The following is a 22,297-nucleotide window of genomic DNA, read 5'->3' as shown; positions in this document are numbered from 1 at the left end:
TCTGGTGCCCCATTTTCTGACCACGTCCCCTGGATGGGGAGGCCTGGCAGCACTCAGAGGAAGGATAGCAAGCTACCAAGAAGAGCATATATAGGGGGAGGAGGTCTCCCTCAATCACAGACATAGGGGAGGGGAGAAGGGGGGAAGCAGGAGGGAGGGAGGAATAGAAGGATACAGGGAAGGGCTAACAATTGAGATGTAATATGAATAAATTAATTAAAAATATGTTGGAAAATAGAATTGTGTTCAGAGAGACTTCCTACACCTATATGTTGTAGGATACTTACATGTTTTTTTCTATCAGCTATAGTGTTTCAGCTTTCACATTGAGGTCTTTGATCCATTTAGATCTAGTTTTTGTGCAGGGTGATAATACAGATCTAATTTAGTTCTTGTGGAGGTGGACATCCAGTTTCCCAGAACAATTTGTTGAAGATACTGTCTTTTCTCCAGTGTGTGTGTTTTGTCAAATTGCAGCTGGTTGACAGAGAAATCAGAGGGTGAGAATTCCATACTGCTTTCTGCTGTCTATCACTGTATCTGATAGAAAAGAAGGACACTGACATATAGAAATATGTGTATGTTTTGCAGTCTTAACCTGAGCAACAGGATGAATATTTATTCACTTAGTTACACATTCTTTGCCCCCTAACAATTACCAGCAACACTACCAACTCCACAAAGGGAATCTTCAGAGATTGCACTGTCAGATTTGTAGAGCTCATCATCCATCCTGAATCTTGACCTATAGTCATATCTGATTGTCTTATAAACCAAAACCAAATCATTGTCAAGGTGTGAGAGGGAACAAGGTGGTCATAAACTAGTTGTTCAGCCGTTAAGTTCTCCCCCCCCGGACCCCCCGCCACCCGAAGACAAAAACGCAACATTTTTTTTTTTTTTATAGTGATGTGAATAGTAATGGAGCATGGGTCCATATGATAGTTTTGGGTAATATAATAAGTAACAGTGGAAACTAAATTGCAACTACAGAAGAGCAGGATATTTGCAAATAGCTCTGTTTTGGTCCTTAAGCACAAAGTGGATTGTTTAATTGCACTTAAGTAGCACTGGACTGATTTTAAGAGCTTCAGTTTGATATCACTCCGAGCCCCTCCACATCACTATTCACAGTAAAGAGTCATTCTTCAGGAGAAGAAGATGAGGTTCTATTGAAGCTATTAATTTCACAATGAAAAAACCACAACAGCGTTCAGAGTCTTGTAAAATATGAGATCCAGAAGTCCAGATGCAAAGCTTTTTAAAAAGTAACATATTAAAAATATGTTGCTAAAAAGGAAGGTGACGACATATGGAGGCCAGCTCTAAAAGCCGCACTAGAATTTCTGAGACTATCCTATGGTTTATAATAGTAAAACACACTCCCTTGGGAAACAGGTGACACATGGAGTTTTACGTAGAGCTACCTGTTACAGAACATGCAGAAAAGCACGTGCTTGCAAGTAAGTCCCAAAGCTCCTACTATGATGACACAGAAACTCTTGCTCCTGTGCACTGGGATCTCCAAGATGCTAGAATCCTTTCTTTGCTTTGGCTGCCTTCTCTCGGGAATGTATCTTTTCCTAATGAACCATTTCTGCTCTTGCTGTCTGCACCTATGTGTCTCTGCTCAGTTCCTCGTTCAAGGATATCCCTACAGAGGTACCCTATGAACTCTGGCATCAGTCAATACAGTGCTGAGTAAATATTAAAAGCATCAGGAGCTGTGTGGTGGTGGACAGCTTCAACCCCAACACTTGGGAGGCAAAGGCAGGAGGACTGCTGTAGTTGCATACCAACCAGGTCTACACAGTGAGACCCTCTCACAAAGAAGGAACCAAACAAATAGCACAATGAAAAACAGTTGAGCTATGATGGGAAATATGTCACTATAAATTACTCTATTATTTTACGTCACATAGAGTAATAGACAAATTTGGGGAAAATGGCTGCTTAGAGAAACTCTAACAAAGTAAAAAATCAAGTAGAATGGACAATGTAGGCTCCTATATATTAAATGTTAAGAAATAAATATTGAATTAACATGGCATTTTATCTTGAGAAATACCTGAAATTTGCTTGTAAAAGAATGTCAGCGTCTAGGTTTTTGTAACTAGCAGATATATAGTAATTTTGAAGTCACTGTAACTGTCACAGTGCATGACAATGGCTCATAACACTTGGATAGACTGAGGTAGATTGGCAGATGTTCAATGTGCATTTTGTAAGCTTCCATGAGACTCAGGTTACTTAGCTCCATTTTTAATTTTTTTTATTTTTTGCATTCACCAGTTGTTGCTTTTGGATGAAATAATTGTAAATATCCAAAATATGAGACCCACACTAAATTAAAAGTTTTAATATCATACCAAAGGTCTTGGAGCAATTCGCATGTCAAAGTCACCAATCATACCAGAGTAAACGGTACCCATTCTTAAACCATCAATTATCATCATCATCACCAGCAACTTGTTAGGTTTATATTTTGCCCTTTAAAATGTTTATTTAAACACATTACATATACATGTCTGGAATAGAACTATTTTTCAGAATAAGATTAACCTTTGTTTTCACATTAGACAACAAATCTTTCAGACAACTTTCTTACATCATTGATGCCTATGTTTTTTGCTTGTATGTTTTTCTGAAAGTGATGGTTCTGCAATTATCTCTTCCAGTACAGGGTAGAAAAAAGTGCCTGACATATGTGTATTCATTTGCTTTGCCTCAGAGAAAATAGAGGCAATCAGACAATAATGCTAATAAAATAATCCAATCTTCTACCTTTTAAAATCCGTTTTGTAATTAATGGAGATTTATTTCAATAACTTCTCACAGGAAGTATGGAGAGTGGCCCTGGAGAGATGGCTTAGCTGTTAAGAAGACTTATTTTTTTGTGCAGAGGACCTGGGTTGGTTCTCAGCATCCACATGGTGCTTTACAACCACCTGTAACTCCAGTTCCATGGGATCCAGTGTTTTCCCTCTTCCAGCTCTGAAGACATCAGGATCACATGCGAGGCACAAATCTGTGTGCTAGCAAAACATGCATATACAGATGAATATAAATAAATCTTCAAAAATTGCCTATTTTTCAAAATATTTATGAAAAGTATCCATGTTTAAAGTTGGTCAAAAGAACTAAGGGAGGAAATACATTGCACGTGTTAAAGAAGATACACACGTCTGACTATGTACTTCCATCATCAGAGTTCTTTACTTTGTTCTGTGGTATTTACACCACCCAAGACCTGAAACAAGGTGTATTGAGATGCCTCATTTGTGGACTCTTAGAGCTCCTGAGTCCCATTGAGGACCGTGAGACACCCATTTTGGAGAGTACATCATGAGTGCATCTAGTGTCAAGCACAATTTACTAAAATATTAAAGAACTTAACTTAATTCTGAATATGTATAACACTCTCCCAGACATTTAATACTTAACCTGGGTATCATGATCCATCTTTGTTGGGTCTTCTCTAGTAGCTTGATTAAAAAAAAAAATGGAAGGAGTAGTTAGCAGGTCACTCTAATATTTCTGGAAATTATACATGATCACAAAGTGGATTGTCAGCTTCTATGGCTTTCTGTAAAGCTAGAACAGAGAAGAGTAGCCTGTAGGAGCTTAGCAGCAGCCACAAAAGGGAAGATTAAGGAGGGCATTCCTGATGCGATCCTGTTGCGATCCCTGTTTGTGACTTTTCAGATGACTGTGCTTGCCATGAAAACTTATTTGGGGGTGCCAAATAAATTTAGCATTATTCTTTAATAAGTCCACTCACTTAACTTTTACATGAAACTTATCAATAAAGAGGAAACCATGTCATAGGTTTTATTTACAGTCTATTTTATTATTAAACCATAAATTAAAAACTGATTTTGTGCATCATTTAGCTGCCATTAGTTTATCTTTAATGGCTTATTGTATTATGACAATAGTAAACAAAGTGAATCATTATACTAGGGTAAAGAGGCATGTTCTCCCAATAAGCCCTCCAATTAAAGAACGAAAACAAGTCCCTAAAGATAACTAAATTAAGTATTCAAATTGTAATAAAAATAAATTTGATTCTTTAAGGTGTTTCCTTGCTTTCTTTTCCTGAAAGCACAATAAGCATATATCATAATTAAAGTCCAGTCATAAGAATGGATGCTGTTCTTGTATCAACCAGAAAACTGTCAGTTATCAATTTGATACTTCATAGAGATTGCCGCTTTTCTAACTTCTTTTCCATCTTATTGATAACCAACTTGGTTTTTCTTATCTATCACTAACCAATTTTCTTCTGATTTTGAATCAAGACTTTAGAACTTATAATCTTCAGAAGTTTATGGGGCTTAGAATTCAAATCTAGGAAAACCGAGCGCTTTCTTAGGGGAGAATTCCTCACAATAACAGGCGACTCTTTTTAAAATTTATGGACATTGGATTAAATTTTTGCCTGAAGAGTCAAATTTAATCTGCACTTTAATTTAGTCCTTCATTGCACTTTATGTGCGAAAAGTACAATTTTTATATACTTCACATTACTTAGAACACCTTGACAATCCTTTCTCCCTAAGTCTGTTTCAGGAGGAAGATGTGAGAGGTTTCTTATTCATAATACAAAGAAAGGAGGCAGGAGAAGCGACTTGAGAGAGCCCAGGGAGAAGACAGGGGAAATGATGCTTGGGATGCACGTGGACAGCAGGCAACTGAAGATGTCCTTTGAATATGACCCTCAGGAGCTCTTGAGGAAATCTTTTGACAACGCTCTCTAAATATTCACACTTGTAATGCAGTTTAAATTCTGACTCTAGCTTGTAAAGGGGCTATAGTCTCAATAAAGATTACCCAGAGGTCAAAAAGAAATTAATTTTGGTAGCAAGCTTAGTTTGTTTAAATATTTGTCATGATAAAAAAAAAAATAAAAGTACAGTTTGAGTTTATAAAAGTAAACCGTTAAAATTAGGTTTTAAGTATGAAACCCAGCCCTTGGTAGAACAATATTTCTTTACTGTATGTTAATAGAAGCACAGTCTAGTCATGGGAATTAATTAAAAATAATCAAATAGCTACTGCTGAGCATGGTAGTGCTGGCAGTGAATAACTTCCAAACGACAATAACACACTTAAGGATGCTTCTGTGGTTCCCGTTTCTGCCAATAAATCCCATATTCTATGAGTTTTTCTTGGCAGAAACAAACTCTAGTCCCATCTCAATCTCCAATCCCTGTCCAAACTCTCCTGTGTTGTGGCTAGGTCTTCTGGTCGGAAGCCATCATCATCATTGTGTCCGAGCACCTGCGCCTATTTGCACACAACCCACTTAAGTCTGAGCCCACTAACATTCAGACATGGAGAGTGGGATTCGCAGGGCTTGTGAAGCTCTTGAGATAATAAGGGCTTATTTTGTGTTAGTGATAACACGAGAAGGTTTTCTGTTACTCTACATGTATGCTCAGCCACACAGGAGCAAATGTGAAGTAAGCATGGTGTGACAGAGAAAGGCTGGAAGGAAGGGGCGTGGTCGTGGTGGTAGTGTTGTGATCGTGGTGGACCAGAGTTAGTGCTGAGAACTGAAGAGGAAGGGTAGGTTATAGGACCAGGGGGGAAAGGAAAGGGAACAGTAAGCTGTAGAACATGAGCAATGAAACGCAATAGAGAAAGCTAGAAATGAACTAGTTTAGCCTGGCAGCTTGCTCTGCTGAACCGCCTCTGCCTCCAGAGCACAGGGTTATAGGCAGGGCTCTTTACTGTGCTCAGGAGCTGGAGATACTTGCATTGCAGGCACTCTACACACGAAGCCATATCCCCAGCTTTTCAGTTTACTTTTTTATTTTAAATTTTAATTTATTGACTTTATATCCTGATTGTAGCCCCCTCCCTTGTCTCCTGGTCCTACCCTCCCTCCCAGCTCTCCCCTCACCCCTTCCCTAGTCCTCAGAACAGGGGGAGCCCTCCTCCTCTAACAGCTGACCTCAGCCTATCAAGACTCACTTGGATTGGTTGTTTCTTCTTTCTCTGTGACCTGGGAAGGCCACCCCACCAGGGGGAAGTGCTATTTTACCTTTTTAAGCCTTAAGAAAAATTTATGCTTGCAGCTTAAATGATTGATGACTATACTTTAAGAAAATTTATTTATGTCTTCTTGCTAGTCTGCAGTATGGACAAGCAGTTTAAAAAATGAGAGAAATATAACTGTCTATTGTTTAGGAAAGGAAATGCCAATAAATAATGCCACTCTTTCGCTGCTGCTGAATGGCCCACTGTTTCCGCCACTGGACGGACAAGATATGGAGCAAAATGGAGCCCATAGACCTTAGCCTAACACCATGGCTAGGGACGCTGCTGTCCCACAGCGAGCACTGCATTATGGCTGATGTTCTCTGAGGCCACTGTTCAACAAAAAGGAGTAGAATTTATGATTCTTTAGGAAGTTTAGGAAACTGCTCAACCAGGCAGGTATTAAAGTTTAGGAGATTCTTAAAATATGTTTCAAATGATATGAAAAATAGGGATCAAATGCAACAGATGGTTTTGTAGCCACAAAACATGAAATGTTCTAGAGTAGAATCATTATTGTTTATTAAACAATTTAAATGAAAATTTTAAAAATTAAAATGGCTTAAAGTGTTAAGCTAGTGGGTTTGTAGGTAAAGGCAATAGTTATCAAAATTTTTGTGTATGTGCAAAATACACATGCAATATGCATTGGATTAATTATCTAAATATCAGTGTAGGTAGTAGTGAATTCTAGCATCTTGATGAGGAAATTAGGCTTTTGCTAAACTGTGTTCCTTTACAGCAGCTTTATCTGCTTCTAGGACAGAATATGTGCAGTAGAATCAAGGGGACATTGTTCCTGGGACACCAACTTGTAGCCCTTCTCTCAGGCTCTCCTGAAGATTCTGAAACCACTAACATGTTTTCAAGTGGAAGAGAAGTCTGACATGATAAATTTCAGGACCAACAAAACTCGCGTCCAGCCCTGCCTCTAACAGGCATTCAGCCCCGCCGTGGCGTCACCCAGTCCCAGGAGAAACTAGGATAATTCTAAGACTCGACTTTCTTCACTTTTTAACTTTTCACAGTGAAAGCTGACTTGGGTATCTCTAGTACCTCTCTCTGTGTCCTCCTCCTTTCATTTCTGGGTAGGTTCTCAGCTCATAGGCAGATGTCACAGGTTGCAGGTTCAGTGGTGGTCTCCGCTGCTATCTCCGTCCGGTGCAGCAAATCATCCTAGAAGATTTTTTTTTTTCTTTAATACAGTCTTTGGTGGATGTCACGCTGGGTTTTCCTGTAGACTTCCTAGCTGGTGCTCACCTGAGAAGACAGTACACTGCTTGGCCATTTATGATTTTCTGTTTTACTTTCAGGAAGTGACTCTGCCTCCCCCTGTCCACCCTGCTACAGATACCCTTTCTGTTCTTCCAGGAAACACTTCCATGACACCCATTTTAAGGCTTTACCTCCAGGAAATGATGCTTCCTTCAGGAAAGCCCTTTAGGTTTCAATTTAGGCTTCAATTGCTGCGTGTCTCCCTAAATGTCTTTCCGTAGCTTGAGGATAAGAACACACATTGCTGCCTCTCCCCCAAGGATGTGGGCGGGAGTCATTGTAGCTGACCGACAACGCCCTACGAAGAAATCTTAGACTTTAGTCATTTTTAGGTTAAGGGTCAGTGACTTGCTAGTGCTAAAAAGACTAATTTGGGTCTGTTTTCTCATCAACGTCCGCACATCTTAAAGGGATGATTTAGACTACTTCTCTCTTCAAAATATTTGTGTGCCAGGGCTACTTATTTAGTACTTCCTTCTAGGCCAGTTTGGATGAACCGGGAAGAACAATAGCACTTAATAACACACTGCACTCCCAAATTGGAAACTCCAGGAAAACGGAGATGGAGTAAGTGAAGTAGGATATTTTGTCCAATGCAACCAGTGTATAAAAAATGACAAGAGAGCCCTGTAATGTGAGACACTGGCCACTAAGTCCGCATGGCCAGTTTGAGATGCTCAGAATTAAACCTTTCTTTTTTTGGTCTCAGCAACAAAAGTCAGGCACACTTTTTCTTAAGGCTTATATATTTTCTTTTTTTATTCAGGCTTGGCCCCATAAAGTATGACACTAAAGTGAAAAAGGTTGGTGCTATGGGAACGTAGCTAAGAAGAAAGGAGTACCTTTCTATGTTATAAAAGAAACTGCAACTAGGACACAGCCTTCCTTCATGCAATTTTATACTCACATTTCCTTGGTTTTAGGGTTATAATTCTGGAGCAAAACCTCTAATCTAAGCAACAGTCCAGACAAAGCTGGTAGGCAAACGTCTAGGCTATGCTGACCCTCAAGAAAACAATGTAATTTTATTCTTGTCTCCATTTTGTGTTTGAAATGGGAGCTCACTCATGTCTCAGATGTGGTGAGTCACTGGACAGAACACTGACTTCTTGTACAATGCAGGGTTCTTGTCTGTTTGTGGCACAAGTGTGGCTTTATTTGTGAATTATTTCTTATTTCAGACGGGTAGAAAAATATTTAGAAGGTAAAGAATAAAAACTGACTAGTGGGCACTCTGGTGTATATATTTTTAATCATTTGCCATTAAAAATTCATTAAAATTACAAAGTTGTTAGAAAACTTTCACTTCAGACTATCTGGACTTGGAATCACTACGGTTTTCAGATGTTTGTGAAATCCCTAAGTTGCTTTTTTTAAATTAATTTTTTATTTTTTTTATTAATTTATTCTAGTTACATCTCAATGGTTATCCCATCCCTTGTATCCTTCTATTCTTCCCTCCCTCCCATTTTCTCCTTATTCCCCTCCCCTATGACTGTTCCTGAGGGGGATTACCTCCCCCTGTATATGCTCATAGGGTATCAAGTCTCTTCTTGGTAACCGGCTATCCTTCCTCTGAGTGCCACCAGGTCTCCCCCTCCAGGGGACATGGTCAAATGAGATTCCATCTTACACCCATCAGATTGGCTAAGATCAAAAATTCAAGCGATACCACATGCTGACGAGGATGTGGGGAGAGAGGAACACTCCTTCATTGCTGGTGGGAATGCAAACTAGTACAGCCACTTTGGAAATCTATCTGGTGCTATCTCAGAAAAATGGGAATAGGGCTTCCTCAAGTCCCAGCTATTCCGCTCCTTGGAATATACCCAGAAGATGCTCCAGCACCCAACAAGAAAATTTGTTCAACCATGTTCATAGCAGCCTTATTCATAATAGCCAGAACATGGAAGCAGCCTAAGTGTCCATCAGTAGAAGAATGGATAAAGAAACTGTGGTACATATACACTATGGAATACTACTCAGCTATTAAAAACAAGGAATTCCTGAAATTTGTGGACAAATGGATTGAGCTAGAAATGATCATAATGAGTGAGTTAACCCAGAAGCAGAAAGACTCAAATGGTATACACTCACTTATATCTGCATACTAGCTCAAGGGGCATGTCCCACGAAAGCCTTCACTTACCAGGAAACTGGGACAGAGGGGAGAACATCCTACTGGGACTCTAGATGAGAGAAGCATGGGAGAATAGCAAAGTAGAAGGATCCAGAGGGTTCTCGAAACCTATAAGTAGAACATTATGATAGGCAGATTTGGGTCAAGGGGTCCCGCTCAAACTAAGGCACCAGCCAAGGACAATACAGGCGGTAAACTTTAAACATCTACCCAGATCTAACCAATGGGCAGAACATTCTCCAAAGTTGAGTGGAGAGTGAGATATGACTTTCTCACGTACTCTGGTGCCTCATAGAAAACCCTAAGTTTCAATTTAGTTATCAGAAATACTTTTAAAGTGTCTGTTTTATAAATTATGTCAATTATGGAAAAAGTAATGAGAAACATTATTTTTTTAAAAAAATTTTTATTATTAATTTATTCTTGTTACATCTCAATGGTTATCCCATCCCTGTGTCCTCCCATTCTTCCCTCCCTCCCTTTTCCCATTATTCCCCTCCCCTATGACTGTTCTGAGGGAGATTACCGCCCCCTGTATATGCTCATAGGGTATCAAGTCTCTTCTCGGTAACCTGCTGTCCTTCCTCTGAGTGCCACCAGGTCTCCCCCTCCAGGGGACATGGTCAAATGTGAGGCACCAGAGTACGTGAGAAAGTCATATCACACTCTCCACTCAACTGTGGAGAATATTCTGACCATTGGCTAGATCTGGGAAGGGGTTTAAAGTTTACCGCCTGTATTGTTCTTGGCTGGTGCCTTAGTTTGAGCGGGACCCCTGGGCCCAAATCTGCCTATCATAATGGTCACTTGATTTTCGACAAAGAAGCCAAATCCATTCAATGGAAAAAGGATAGCATCTTCAACAAATGGTGCTGGTCTAACTGGAGGTCTAGGTGTAAAAAAATGCAACTGGACCCATATTTGTCACCTTGTACAAAACTCAAATCCAAGTGGATTAAAGACCTCAACATAAAACCAGAGACACTAAGTCACTTAGAAGAAAAAGTGGGGAAGAGCCTGGAACATATTGGCACAGGAGACAACTTCCTGAAGAGAAACATTATTTTAAATTACATAGTGTATCTTAAATTTACTTTGGCATGCTAATATTTCAAAGCTGGCCTTGACATATAATAGGTAATGTCTTAAAAAATTCAAGTGCATTTTCTTGCACCAATTTCTGGTGGAGGTGAACATAAATTAAATGATCTATGACTTGGATGTAAGTCATTTGTCCTTTTCTTTCTTTGTGTATTAGGAACTGTGTCAGTAATGGAATTAATTAGTTTATGGCCCAAGGTCATTGATGAATCTTTATGGCTAATCTGGTGGAATTTTAAGAGAGCAGTTTCTACTTTTGTCTTTTCCTGTCTTAGAATTACACTTCTGCTTCACTGAAGGGACTGCACACATAAAGCACCGATCATCTGAGAGTGGCAATTGCTTAGCCACACCAAGTATTGTCTGTATCTGTAGCTGTCTCTATAATGCATAAGGCAAGTATCAGCTAATAAGGTCATTAAGCATGCCCTTCTTATTAAGAAATTAAAGTCACTTTCATTCATTAATGATTATTAACATTAACTGAGCTGTTTTTCATTCCCATAGCAATTTACATTCACCTCAATCTTCCGGAGATTCCTTTGATCATGCAAATGATTAAATATTCTCAGTTCAGTTTGTATTCTATCATTTATGTTCCTAGAGAGTCCTGAAAAGTGCATTCTGAAATAAATTCTATTAAAAATGAGATTGAACAGCCATGAATGCAGAGGTACATGACTGTTCATAGTTTTGAGAATAAGTGATTGTTGAGTGCTCAGCTCTAAACAGGACATTTATACTCACCTCTTTAAGCCCCAGGGAACACCAAAGAGAGTTAGAAAGAAGATAAGAAATGAAAATAGAGAGAAAAGATGCAAAAGTCCAAGTAATATACAAAGGCAGACCTTTTACACATGAATATAATTATCAAAGAGTAAATAAGAATTATTTAAAAAGAAGATAATAAAATCTAATGCTATAAATATAATTTAATTTCATGAAGTCATGATTGATGCAGCCAATAGCTGCCTGAGAACACAAGACTTCAACAGAACTAACATGAGTATTCTGTGAAAATAATTACATGAAAAATACATTTCAATTATTTATCCTATCAATTTATCATAATCATCTACTGTTTACTTATTCTACCTACCTATCATCTATCTATCATCTATCTATATATCTATGTATCTATGTATCTATCTATCTATCTATCTATCTTTGTATCTATCTATGTATCTATCTACCTATCATCTATCTATTATTCTATTATTATTATCATTATATCTATTTTCTATCTATCTACTTATATATCATCTATATATCTATCATCTTTCTAGCTCTCAATCTCTATAATCTATCAATATTTACCTATTGTCTACCAATATCTATCTATAATCTATCTACCTAACTAGCTCTATCAATCAATATTTACCTATCTTCTATCTATCGATTATCTATTGTCTATCTACTTATCATTGATCTCTGTATTTATCTACATCATCATAATCATCTTGAGCATCATTATCTGTTGTCTATCATCCTTCTAGTGTGTCCATATAGCATACTGTCCATGTAGCTTTGTTTCTACAAAAGGGGAATTATTTATTTCCTAGCACTTTAGTGGCTAAAGCAGAGCTAGTTCAGAAGTGTGCATCATTTACCACAGAAGCACTTTGAAGAATTGATTAATTCAGTCTGAAAGGATGGAATGAGCAGTGGAGGAGGAGGGAAAGAAAGACTGAATTGAGGTCACCTGTAAAAGTATGCTTTCTCCCTTTCTTCCATACAGAGAGCTACGTTTTGGTAGAAAGAAGAAAGGTGAAGTACAGTCTTTCAATCTACCATCAGCATTTTTTTTGTTATTTAAAATTTAAAAAGTAATTTAGAATGCAAAGTAGCAGGTTTCACTGCAGTATTTTCCCACATATATGCCTGGCTTTACCTTTGCCTTCTCTCATCTCTCTTTCCCTCCTCTGTTGGTCTTCACTCTCAGTCCTAAGTTTTAGAGAGATCGGGGATACAAGGCACTTTCCTCAACATAATAAAGGCTATATACAGCAAGCCAATAGCCAAAATCAAAGTAAATGGTGAGATACTCAAGGAAATTCCTCTAAAATCGGGAACAAGGCAAGGCTGCCCACTCTCTCCATATCTCTTCAATATAGTACTCGAAGTTCTAGGCAGAGCAATAAGACAACAAAAGGAGATCAAGGGTATCCAAATGGGAAAGGAGGAAGTCAAATTATCCCTCTTTGCAGATGATATGATAGTGTACATAAGTGACCCTCAAAACTCCACCAGAGAACTCCTAAAGCTGATAAACACCTTCAGCAAATTGGCTGGATACAAAATTAACTCAAAAAAGTCTGTAGCCTTCCTATACACAAATGACAAGCTTGCAGAGGAAGAAATTAGGAAAACCACACCCTTCACATTAGCCACAAGCAATATAAAATATCTAGGAGTTACCCTAACTAAGCAAGTGAAGGACTTGTTGGAAAAAAATTTCAAAACTCTGAAGAAAGAGATTGAAGATGACCTGAGAAGATGGAATGATCTTCCTTGCTCATGGATCGGGAGAATTAACATAGTAAAAATGGCCATCCTACCAAAAGCAATCTACAGATTCAATGCAATCCCTATCAAAATAACTACACAATTTTTTAAAGACATTGAAAGTTCAATTCTGAGCTTCATATGGAAAAGCAAAAAACCCAGAATAGCTAAAACAATCTTGTACAATAAAAGGTGCTCTGGAGGAATCTCCATGCCTGGTTTCAAACTGTACTATAAAGCAATAGTAATTAAAACAGCATGGTACTGGCACAGCAACAGGCTGGTTGATCAGTGGAGTCGAATTGAAGACCCAGATATGAATCCACACACATATGGTCACTTGATTTTTGACAAAGAAGCCAAATCCATTCAATGGAAAAAGGATAGCATCTTCAACAAATGGTGCTGGTCTAACTGGAGGTCTATGTGTAAAAAAATGAAACTGGACCCATATTTGTCACCTTGCACAAAACTCAAATCCAAGTGGATTAAAGACCTCAACATAAAACCAGAGACACTAAGCCCCTTAGAGGAAAAAGTGGGAAAGAGCCTGGAACATATTGGCACAGGAGACAACTTCCTGAACAGAACACCAATGGCCCAGGCCTTAATGTCAACCATTAATAAATGGGACCTCATGAGGCTGAGAAGCTTCTGTAAGGCAGGAGACACTGTCAAGAGAACAAAGCGACAGCCTACAGACTGGGAAAAAATCTTCACCAACCCTACATCTGACAAGGGTCTAATATCCAAAATATATAAAGAACTCAAGAAATTAAACACCACCAAACCGAATAACCCAATTGAGAAATGGGGCTTGGAACTAAACAGAGAATTCTCAACAGAGGAGTATCAAATGGCTGAGAAACACTTAAAGAAATGCTCAACCTCTGAGATTCCATCTTACACCTATCAGAATGGCTAAGATCAAAAACTCAAGCGACACCACATGCTGGCGAGGATGTGGGGAGAGAGGAACACTCCTTCATTGCTGGTGGGAATGCAAACTAGTACAGCCACTTTGGAAATCTATCTGGTGCTATCTCAGAAAAATGGGAATAGGGCTTCCTCAAGACCCAGCTATTCCACTCCTTAGAATATACCCAGAAGATGCTCCAGCACACAACAAGAAAATTTGTTCAACCATGTTCATAGCAGCCTTATTCATAAAAGCCAGAACATGGAAACAGCCTAAGTGTCCCTCAGTAGAAGAGTGGATAAAGAAACTGTGGTACATATATACTATGGATACTACTCAGCTATTAAAAACAAGGAATTCCCGAAATTTGTGGATAAATGGATTGAGCTAGAAATGATCATAATGAGTGAGTTAACCCAGAAGCAGAAAGAATCAAATGGTATATACTCACTTATATCTGCATACTAGCCCAAGGGGCATGTCCCACGAAAGCCTTCACTTACCAGGAAACTGGGACAGAGGGGAAGGCATCCTATTGGGACTCTAAATGAGAGACGCATGGGAGAATAGCAAAATAAAAGGATATAGAGGGTCCTAGAAATCTACAAGTAGAACAATATGATAGGCAGATTTGGGCCCAGTGGTCCTGCTCAAACTAAGGCACCAGCCAAGGACAATACAGGGGGTAAACGTTAAACCCCTTCCCAGATCTAGCCAATGGTCAGAATATTCTCCACAGTTGAGTGGAGAGTGTGATACGACTTTCTCACGTACTCTGGTGCCTCACATTTGACCATGTCCCCTGGAGGGGGAGACCTGGTGGCACTCAGAGGAAGGACAGCAGGTAGCCAAGAAGAGACTTGATACCCTATGAGAATATACAGGGGGAGGTAATCCCCCCCAGGAACAGTCATAGGAGAGGGGAATAATGGGAAAATGGGGGGGGGGGAGGAATGGGAGGATACAAGGGATGGGATAAACATTGAGATGTAACAAGAATAAATTAATAAAAAAAAAAAAAAACAAAAAAAAGAAAAAGAAAAAAATGATTATATATAATAATATAATTTTGAGAGCTATTTTGTTTTTCATTTAAATAAAAATGGCTTTACCTTTGTTACAAGAAATGAAATAGAAAAAAATTAAAGATTTATTTTTATCTATGTGTGTGTGTGACTATATACCACTTAAGTGCCTGCCTATATAGGCCAAAAGAAGTTGTCAAATCCCCTAAAGCTGGAGTTACAGGTAGTTATAAGCCACCAGAGATTCATAATAGGAAACAAACTCACATCCTCTGTAAAAGCATCAAGCATTCTTAACTATTGAGACACGTTTCAGCTGCAGAAGAGCACTTAAAAAGAAAGTAATTTATCTGATATCCTATGTTTGCTACCCTCAACTCACCTTTTTTTTGCAGTCAGGTCCCCTCCTGGGATCTTTCCCAGAATTTAAGATGATAAGGGAAAAAAGAGGTGGGCAAGGTGCAGGCAGTTAAGTCAAGACAGGCAACACATTTATGACTTGTGTGCCTTAGTTTAGGTAACGGGATAACAGCATCTTCCCTCTTTACATCCTTTACTGGTTAACAGACAAACAGGAGTTGGGTCCTGGGACCTGGGAATATGAACTTGGTTTTGACCCTGCCAGCAAGATGGAACTTGTTCCTGAGATGGTTGGACCCAGGAAACTGTCTCTTACCACTTTTCTCTCCTTTTTATTTTTCATGTCTTTCCCTTGTCAAATACTTTAAAGGCTCTCTGGTTTACTTATTCTAAAGTCATCTATATATTTGAAAAATTCTCATGCATGTGCATGAAAGACAGCATGTATCCACTCTAGGGTTGATCGTGGGTTTTGAGAACCTATGGAACACAGACTTGGGCTATGCAGGAAATAATCCCAGTCCTTTTAGTTTAGTGTGGGAACCATTTTCACCCTCACAGTCTGCTTCCTCACACTAAGGGAAGTCTTATGGGAACATTTTTTTTGTCATCTGTTTTGAAGCAGATAAAGACAGACCACAGGTAAAGACAGAAAATTCAAGAGCACAAATTCATTTCCCCAGTTGAAAAAGACATGAAGGCTTTGGGAACATTATTTTCAGGAGACAAATATAGCAACTAATAATTGCTGCACAAAGACATAGCATTATTGATTCATAAATCTAAATGTTTGAAAAGCCACAGACATATTCTCTCCATGTCTGCCTCAATGCCCTACAGAAGTGATGTGTAAACATAATTTCTCTTCACTGTATGGCCATAATTTGTGTTTTGTTTGTGACTGATTTACTTGGATCCCTGCAGATCCCAGCTGGCTTTTAAAGATAATTTTATTTACTCAGAAAAGAAGAGGAACTTTGATCATCTGGGATTGCCCTCAGCAGTCTGAGCCAGTGAGCGCTTAGCTCCGCTGGAAAAGAAATGTGACCCTAGGATTACCCCCTTGAGAGGAGATACTCCAGTCAAACTGGGATTCATGGATAATTGCAGCCTGAGGTAATGGTCTTCAGCCTTTCCTAATGGCTGTTAGCTGGGTACGCTTTTCCTTGGAGGGATGGCAGTGTTCATTGGATGTCTTTTGTCTCCTTCCAAGCTCTAGAGCAGCCTTTGAACACTGCACAAAGAAGAATAATACATGATATTTTTCAGAAGTGATTCAAAAACTTATTATGAAGAAACATACTCTTGTCTGCATTGGATTGTTATACAAATTCAAAAATGAATAAGGTAAATAAATGGATAAGAGAGAGTGTTGCGGTGTTTTATTTTTCTATAGCAAATAAGAAAAGAAATTGTTAAAGCATTTCCTTGGTGTATAAGGAAATAATTGAACAAATTCTTTATTGTATAGGCCATCAGAATTATTATATTTGTATTTTGGGGAAAACATGCAAAGATTAAAAATACATCACCATTGTAAAAATTACTTATAAGTCAAGTGACTGATGGCAATATACTCATTTATTTCACAAAATAATTTCATTTTATATCCAGTGACTAGGCTGTTTGGCTTTTTTTTTTCTTGGCCACAATTTGTGTGGAATTTAGTTTTTAAAACTGCCTTGAAAGAGCCTTCCATTTACATAGATACAAACACAGAGAAATGTGAAGATGGGATGGAAGGTGGTGAAGAGCCATTGGGACCATGTGCAAGGGGGACAGGTTATTTAGACAGAAAACCGACTCCAGGAAAGTGTGCTGGGGGATGAGAGGACCCGAGAGTGAAGAAGATTATGAAAATGGCAAGATCAGGAGGAAAGACAAAAGACAAGTAAGGACAGCAGCTCAGCAACCCAGAAGGCTGCATGGGGGAGGGTAGCTGAAGCCCAGCTGAAAGGAGCAGAAAGTGAAAGGTTGGGTGATCAAGGGGATTGAGACAGCGTAAGGAGGAACTAGAGGTCCTACAGCTTGGTCTGATCAGCTTGGGAACTAAGCTAAAGATGCCACGAGGCAACTGCAAAGTCAACACAGAAACTGATTTTTTAAAAAAAAAAATGGTTTTCATTAGTTCTTTTCTTGGACAATTTCATGTGTGTTTGTATTCCCTTCTGATTTCCTGTGTCTTCCACACTCTCTTAGATCTCTGCGCTTAAAGTCATTCATTTTATTATTTATTGTGTTTGTGGGTGCCTGTGTGTGTGTGTGTGTGTGTGTGTGTGTGTGTGTGTGATGCATACATATGTCTGAGTGCCCACAGAGGTCAGAAGAGGGTGTTGAATCTCTGTAGAACTAGAGTTACACTTGCGAGCTTTCTGCTGTCAATGATGAGAATTGAACTTCAGCCTCGGCAGGAAAGTGCTCTTAGCTGCTAAACTGTGTCTCCAGCCTTATCTCCCTGATTAAAAACACCAACAATCTTCCATTTAATCAACTTATTTAGTTAGTTATATTGCTATCAAAACTTTTGTGTATATATGTATATATATGCATGCATACATATATACATAAATATATATACATACACATTTATAACACACAATGGGATGTTTTGTTACTTCTATTTTGTAACAATCTGAGTATTTATCAGATGCATCACCTCAATCACTTACCTTTTTTTTTAATAATGATCGTGTTCAAACCCCCCTGTTCTCTCTATTTTGAAATATTATTATGATAGCAATACTTGTACCCTTAATGCACAGGAAAGCATGGGGGCATGCTAAACATGGTAGACCTAGTGCTTAGGTCCAAGAAAGGGTGAAGAGAAATCTCACTCGAAAACCATAATTTCAAAAGTCTCATCCAGAATCCATGGAAGCAAACACAGGTCTTAAGATGCTGTGGTGAATCTGGTGCGAGCCAGATAGTGTCAATGATAGCACATCTCTAGAAGATAAAGAATAGATCAAACTCACTCAGAAATCTCAGAGTGGTTCTCACAGCATGTCAGTGGTGACCCTCAGGAATCATGGAGTCTGGTAGAAAAAGCACCAGCAGCTGCTAGTCTTCTTCAACCCAGAGAAAATGAGCAAACTGAGATCTTTGGTGACTACAGTGTTCTGTACCTGCACAGCCATGTTTTCTTCTTTACACCTGAACTCTGGACTCCAGTCATCCTGGTCTGGATGCTGTGTGTGACATGCACTGTGATAGTTCTGAGAGATGTGAATGCTGGCTGACCTCTTGGGAACTGGACCAAGTCACTGGCTGCTCAGCCATTCTGACCTGTCTTCCAGGCATATAGTCACAAGTTGCTGAGACATGGTGATGGAATGCTCACCTTAGTCACATGAGACTCTGGACCGAAAATGAAGTTGTAGACCAGGAACGCAGTGTAGCATGTGTGACATAACTCCTGGAAGGAAGGGGTTGATATCTGATAAAGGTACAAGTCTACTTGGGAGAAATTCAGTTTGCAAGTAAGGATTTTTTGTCATATGTAACATTAGTGTGGAAGCCATTGATGCAACCTGCTGTTTTTAAACTGACCCCTTGATGACAGTTCTCTTCTCGGTGAGTAACTTGTGACCATGGCCCAGTAGGCTGAAGGCCTCTGTTATTCAGAATGTTCCTGTCAGTTTAGGAATTTCACTTGATCTGGTTGTGTTTTAAGATCTTTGCCCATAGCAGCATTCTGAGAGTAAATGAGTGTGTGTGTGTGTGTGTGTGTGTGTGTGTGTGTGTGTGTGTGTGTGTGTGTGTGTGTACGTGAGAGAGAGAGAGAGAGAGAGAGAGAGAGAGAGAGAGAGAGAGAGAGAGAGAGAGAGAGAGAGATTGAGTGTGATCCCAGAGCTACTGAGTTTCTAATTATTTGTGACTCATCAAAGGCCCTTTCAGGCTAAAACTGAGATCATTCTTCTTGCTGCAACCTTTCTTTCCCATTTCTATCTGTATATCCAATATTATTTTTTGGTTTTGTGTGTGTGTGTGTGTGTGTGTGTGTGTGTGTGTGTGTGTGTGTATTTTACTGGGTTTCATTGACTTTTGATTGACTAGATCCAAAAATTGACATAGACTTAGACAGACATGATTTATGTAGCATGCATGCTATGCCTTAGCTACCTGCGGGGTTACCTGTTTGGTGACAGCATCTAGAAGGAATGATGGCTAAATCTGGTAATCTCTGTCTCTGTCTCTGTCTCTGTCTCTGTCTCTCTCTCTCTCTCTCTCTCTCTCTGCTGTTCTTGAATATCTGATTTCCCAATTCCAACAAGAGATACTCATGCAAAAAGAACCTTGTGTCCAGAGAGTGGTGGGAAAAATAAAAGAATTGGAGGGAAAGTAAACCAGCGGCAAAGTGAAACTGCATTGTTTTGCTCAGGGCAAAGATGGCGTCAGTTGCTTTAGTCACAAAGGAATTTGGGTTAATTATTAAAACCCAGGTAGGAAAACTCTATTGTTTACTATCTACCATGACCAATCTAGGTTCTATTCACTGTAGATGATGAATACATTTGAATGAATCAGAGAGCCATAGCTATGTATACTGCTTTGTCCTGTTTGTCATAAGACTTAGGGCTTGTAAGGCAAACATGCTGTGGTAGGTCACATGGTATGACTTTGGGAAGACTGGGATTTGTTGCTGGAAGTTCAAATGTAAGCAATCACAGTCATTCTTCTTTTAGTCTTCAGGCCAATTTATCTTCCTTTATTGGCATGTTTAAGTTAAGACTTTATTATAAATAACCTGCAAATAAAACAGAGCACTCATGCAAATTAACAAGATCCAAAGTCTATATATCTCAGTGAATTTATGTATAGCAATTTTTAAATTTCAAAAATTGAAAATATTTACCTGTTTTATTCTACAAAAGCAAGAATGGTAAAGTTTGCTCTATCAACTGGTGAAGACAGAAATCTAGTGCTTACATAAAAAAGGTAGCATTCCATTTGTGGTAAGAAATGATGGCAATTATTTTTAAGTCTCACTTTCCCCACATAACTTATTGCAGTTTGAGAAAAGTGTTGATATACTGGATTTTTCTGACAGCAATGTATGAATTTACTTGTGAAGACCAGAGGTGTATTTTTATGTCATAAGAAACAGTGGAAGGAAACACAATGTCTAATTTTTTTAAGTTTAAAAAACATCTTTCCTGGGGCCTTGGTTGTATATGTAAGGTTTTCTGGTTTCTATCTCTTGTCCTCAGTAACTATCTTCACGAGCAAATGCTGTAGGTTCTGTCATTAAAACAGCATGACACGGTTCCTGTAGCTCTATCACTGGTACTGGAGTCAAAGAGAAAAGGCCCACCTCTCTGTCTCAATTCACATAGTTCTTGTCCCAATTTGCCAATTGAAGAGAAAGTAGCAGCATGAGAGCAGAGAGAGGAGATTTTAACCAATGTGGCCACATTGGAAAATACAGATGCAGTGACACCTTGATTTGAAATCTGTCCTCTGTATACGAACATGAACTCTGGGTTTAAACAGAGGGAGGACTGGTGTCAAGGCAAGAGGGATGTGGACTCAACAGTCTTTCTTAGTCTGCAGACTGGTCAGTCATCCTCTCAGTTTTGATTCTACAAAGTGTTTGGAAAGATCTTATTGCTGGAGGGGATAAGCCTGGCCTGATGAGATGACTGTTCCTGCTGAGGGACAGTGTCTGCAAAACTCTGCTGCTCCTGGGATTCCAGGTGACCACAGATTTAGGGTAATTACTGGAATTTTCCAGGTGCCTCTTAGAGATCTTACACACACACACACACACACACACACACACACACACACACACACACACACTGTAAGAGCTGATAATTAAGATACCTCAGTTATTCTTATCTTTGTACCTTTACTTTCAGAGACTAATAAAATGGAAGCACCACCCCTGTGTAGACATTCTTTGAATGCTTAGAATGCCTATGCATAGAGTGGAGGAAGGGTTGAAACTAAAGCACAGGAGAATCAGAGAAATGGAGGCAGACAGGTCAGGACTTGTCCTGCTTCCAGTCACCTAAAAAGGAAAAGCTGATGCTTTTTGGCAAAACCAGTTTCTAAGTGCCTGACATGGAGGCATACCTGAACTAGCTTCTTGGTGTCTCTCTACTTTCACCAGGCTTCAGACACTCCAAGGCCCCACTGAACTCCCTGAAAATAAAATTCCAATTCTCTCCCTAGCTTCTGTGCTAGTTCCTAGATTTCCCTAAAGCCCACAGTAGTTTCTATCTCTTTTCCTCATGTTCCTATGCAGTGCTGTCTTTCCATTGGAGGTCTTGAGCTGCCACTTGCTCTCCCAACTAGAAGGATGCAGAACTGATGGTATATTATTCCATATCTATATTATAAATGACTACCACTTCCATTTCGCTAGAAGACACTTTGCAATTTGCTTGGTCTAATGAAGCAAGTCTCCATGTTGAAGACAAGAAATTGAAGACAGTCCTTGACCCTCCATGCTAAGAACTCAGAGACAGAACTGGAATCTTGGCAGTCACCAGATGAAGGTACCTAGAGGAGGATTCCCTGAAAAGGTGTTTTTTGATGACTGCATCTTTGATTATTAGCTTGACTCCAAAATGATGGAGCAGGTGGGAATGAAAAACTGTGGGTAAAGACTGGCAAGCTTCTGACATAAGTAACCCAGTCCATCTGAACCAGGAGTCAAAGCCACTAGATCTTGGAGCCATTTGTTATGCAGCAGTAGGTAACTAATTCATGGACCTCCTGAATCTGGTTATTTCTTAGACTTCACTTCACCTTCTATAATTTGACTGATTTTTTTCCTAGCAACTGTTCTTTCTTTGTCCAACAAAGGAAGTCTAATGCAAGCCTCTGGTCAGTATTCTTGTTGTTTGCCATGCTTTTTAGAATGCTGTAGCTCTAGACCTTGTATTTTCACCTTTCTAAGTCTCCTTTGGTTCTCACATT

Source organism: Acomys russatus, chromosome 9 (assembly GCF_903995435.1).
Source record: "Acomys russatus chromosome 9, mAcoRus1.1, whole genome shotgun sequence".
Taxonomy (NCBI): Eukaryota; Metazoa; Chordata; class Mammalia; order Rodentia; family Muridae; genus Acomys; species Acomys russatus.
Note: the sequence above shows the minus strand (reverse complement) of the source record.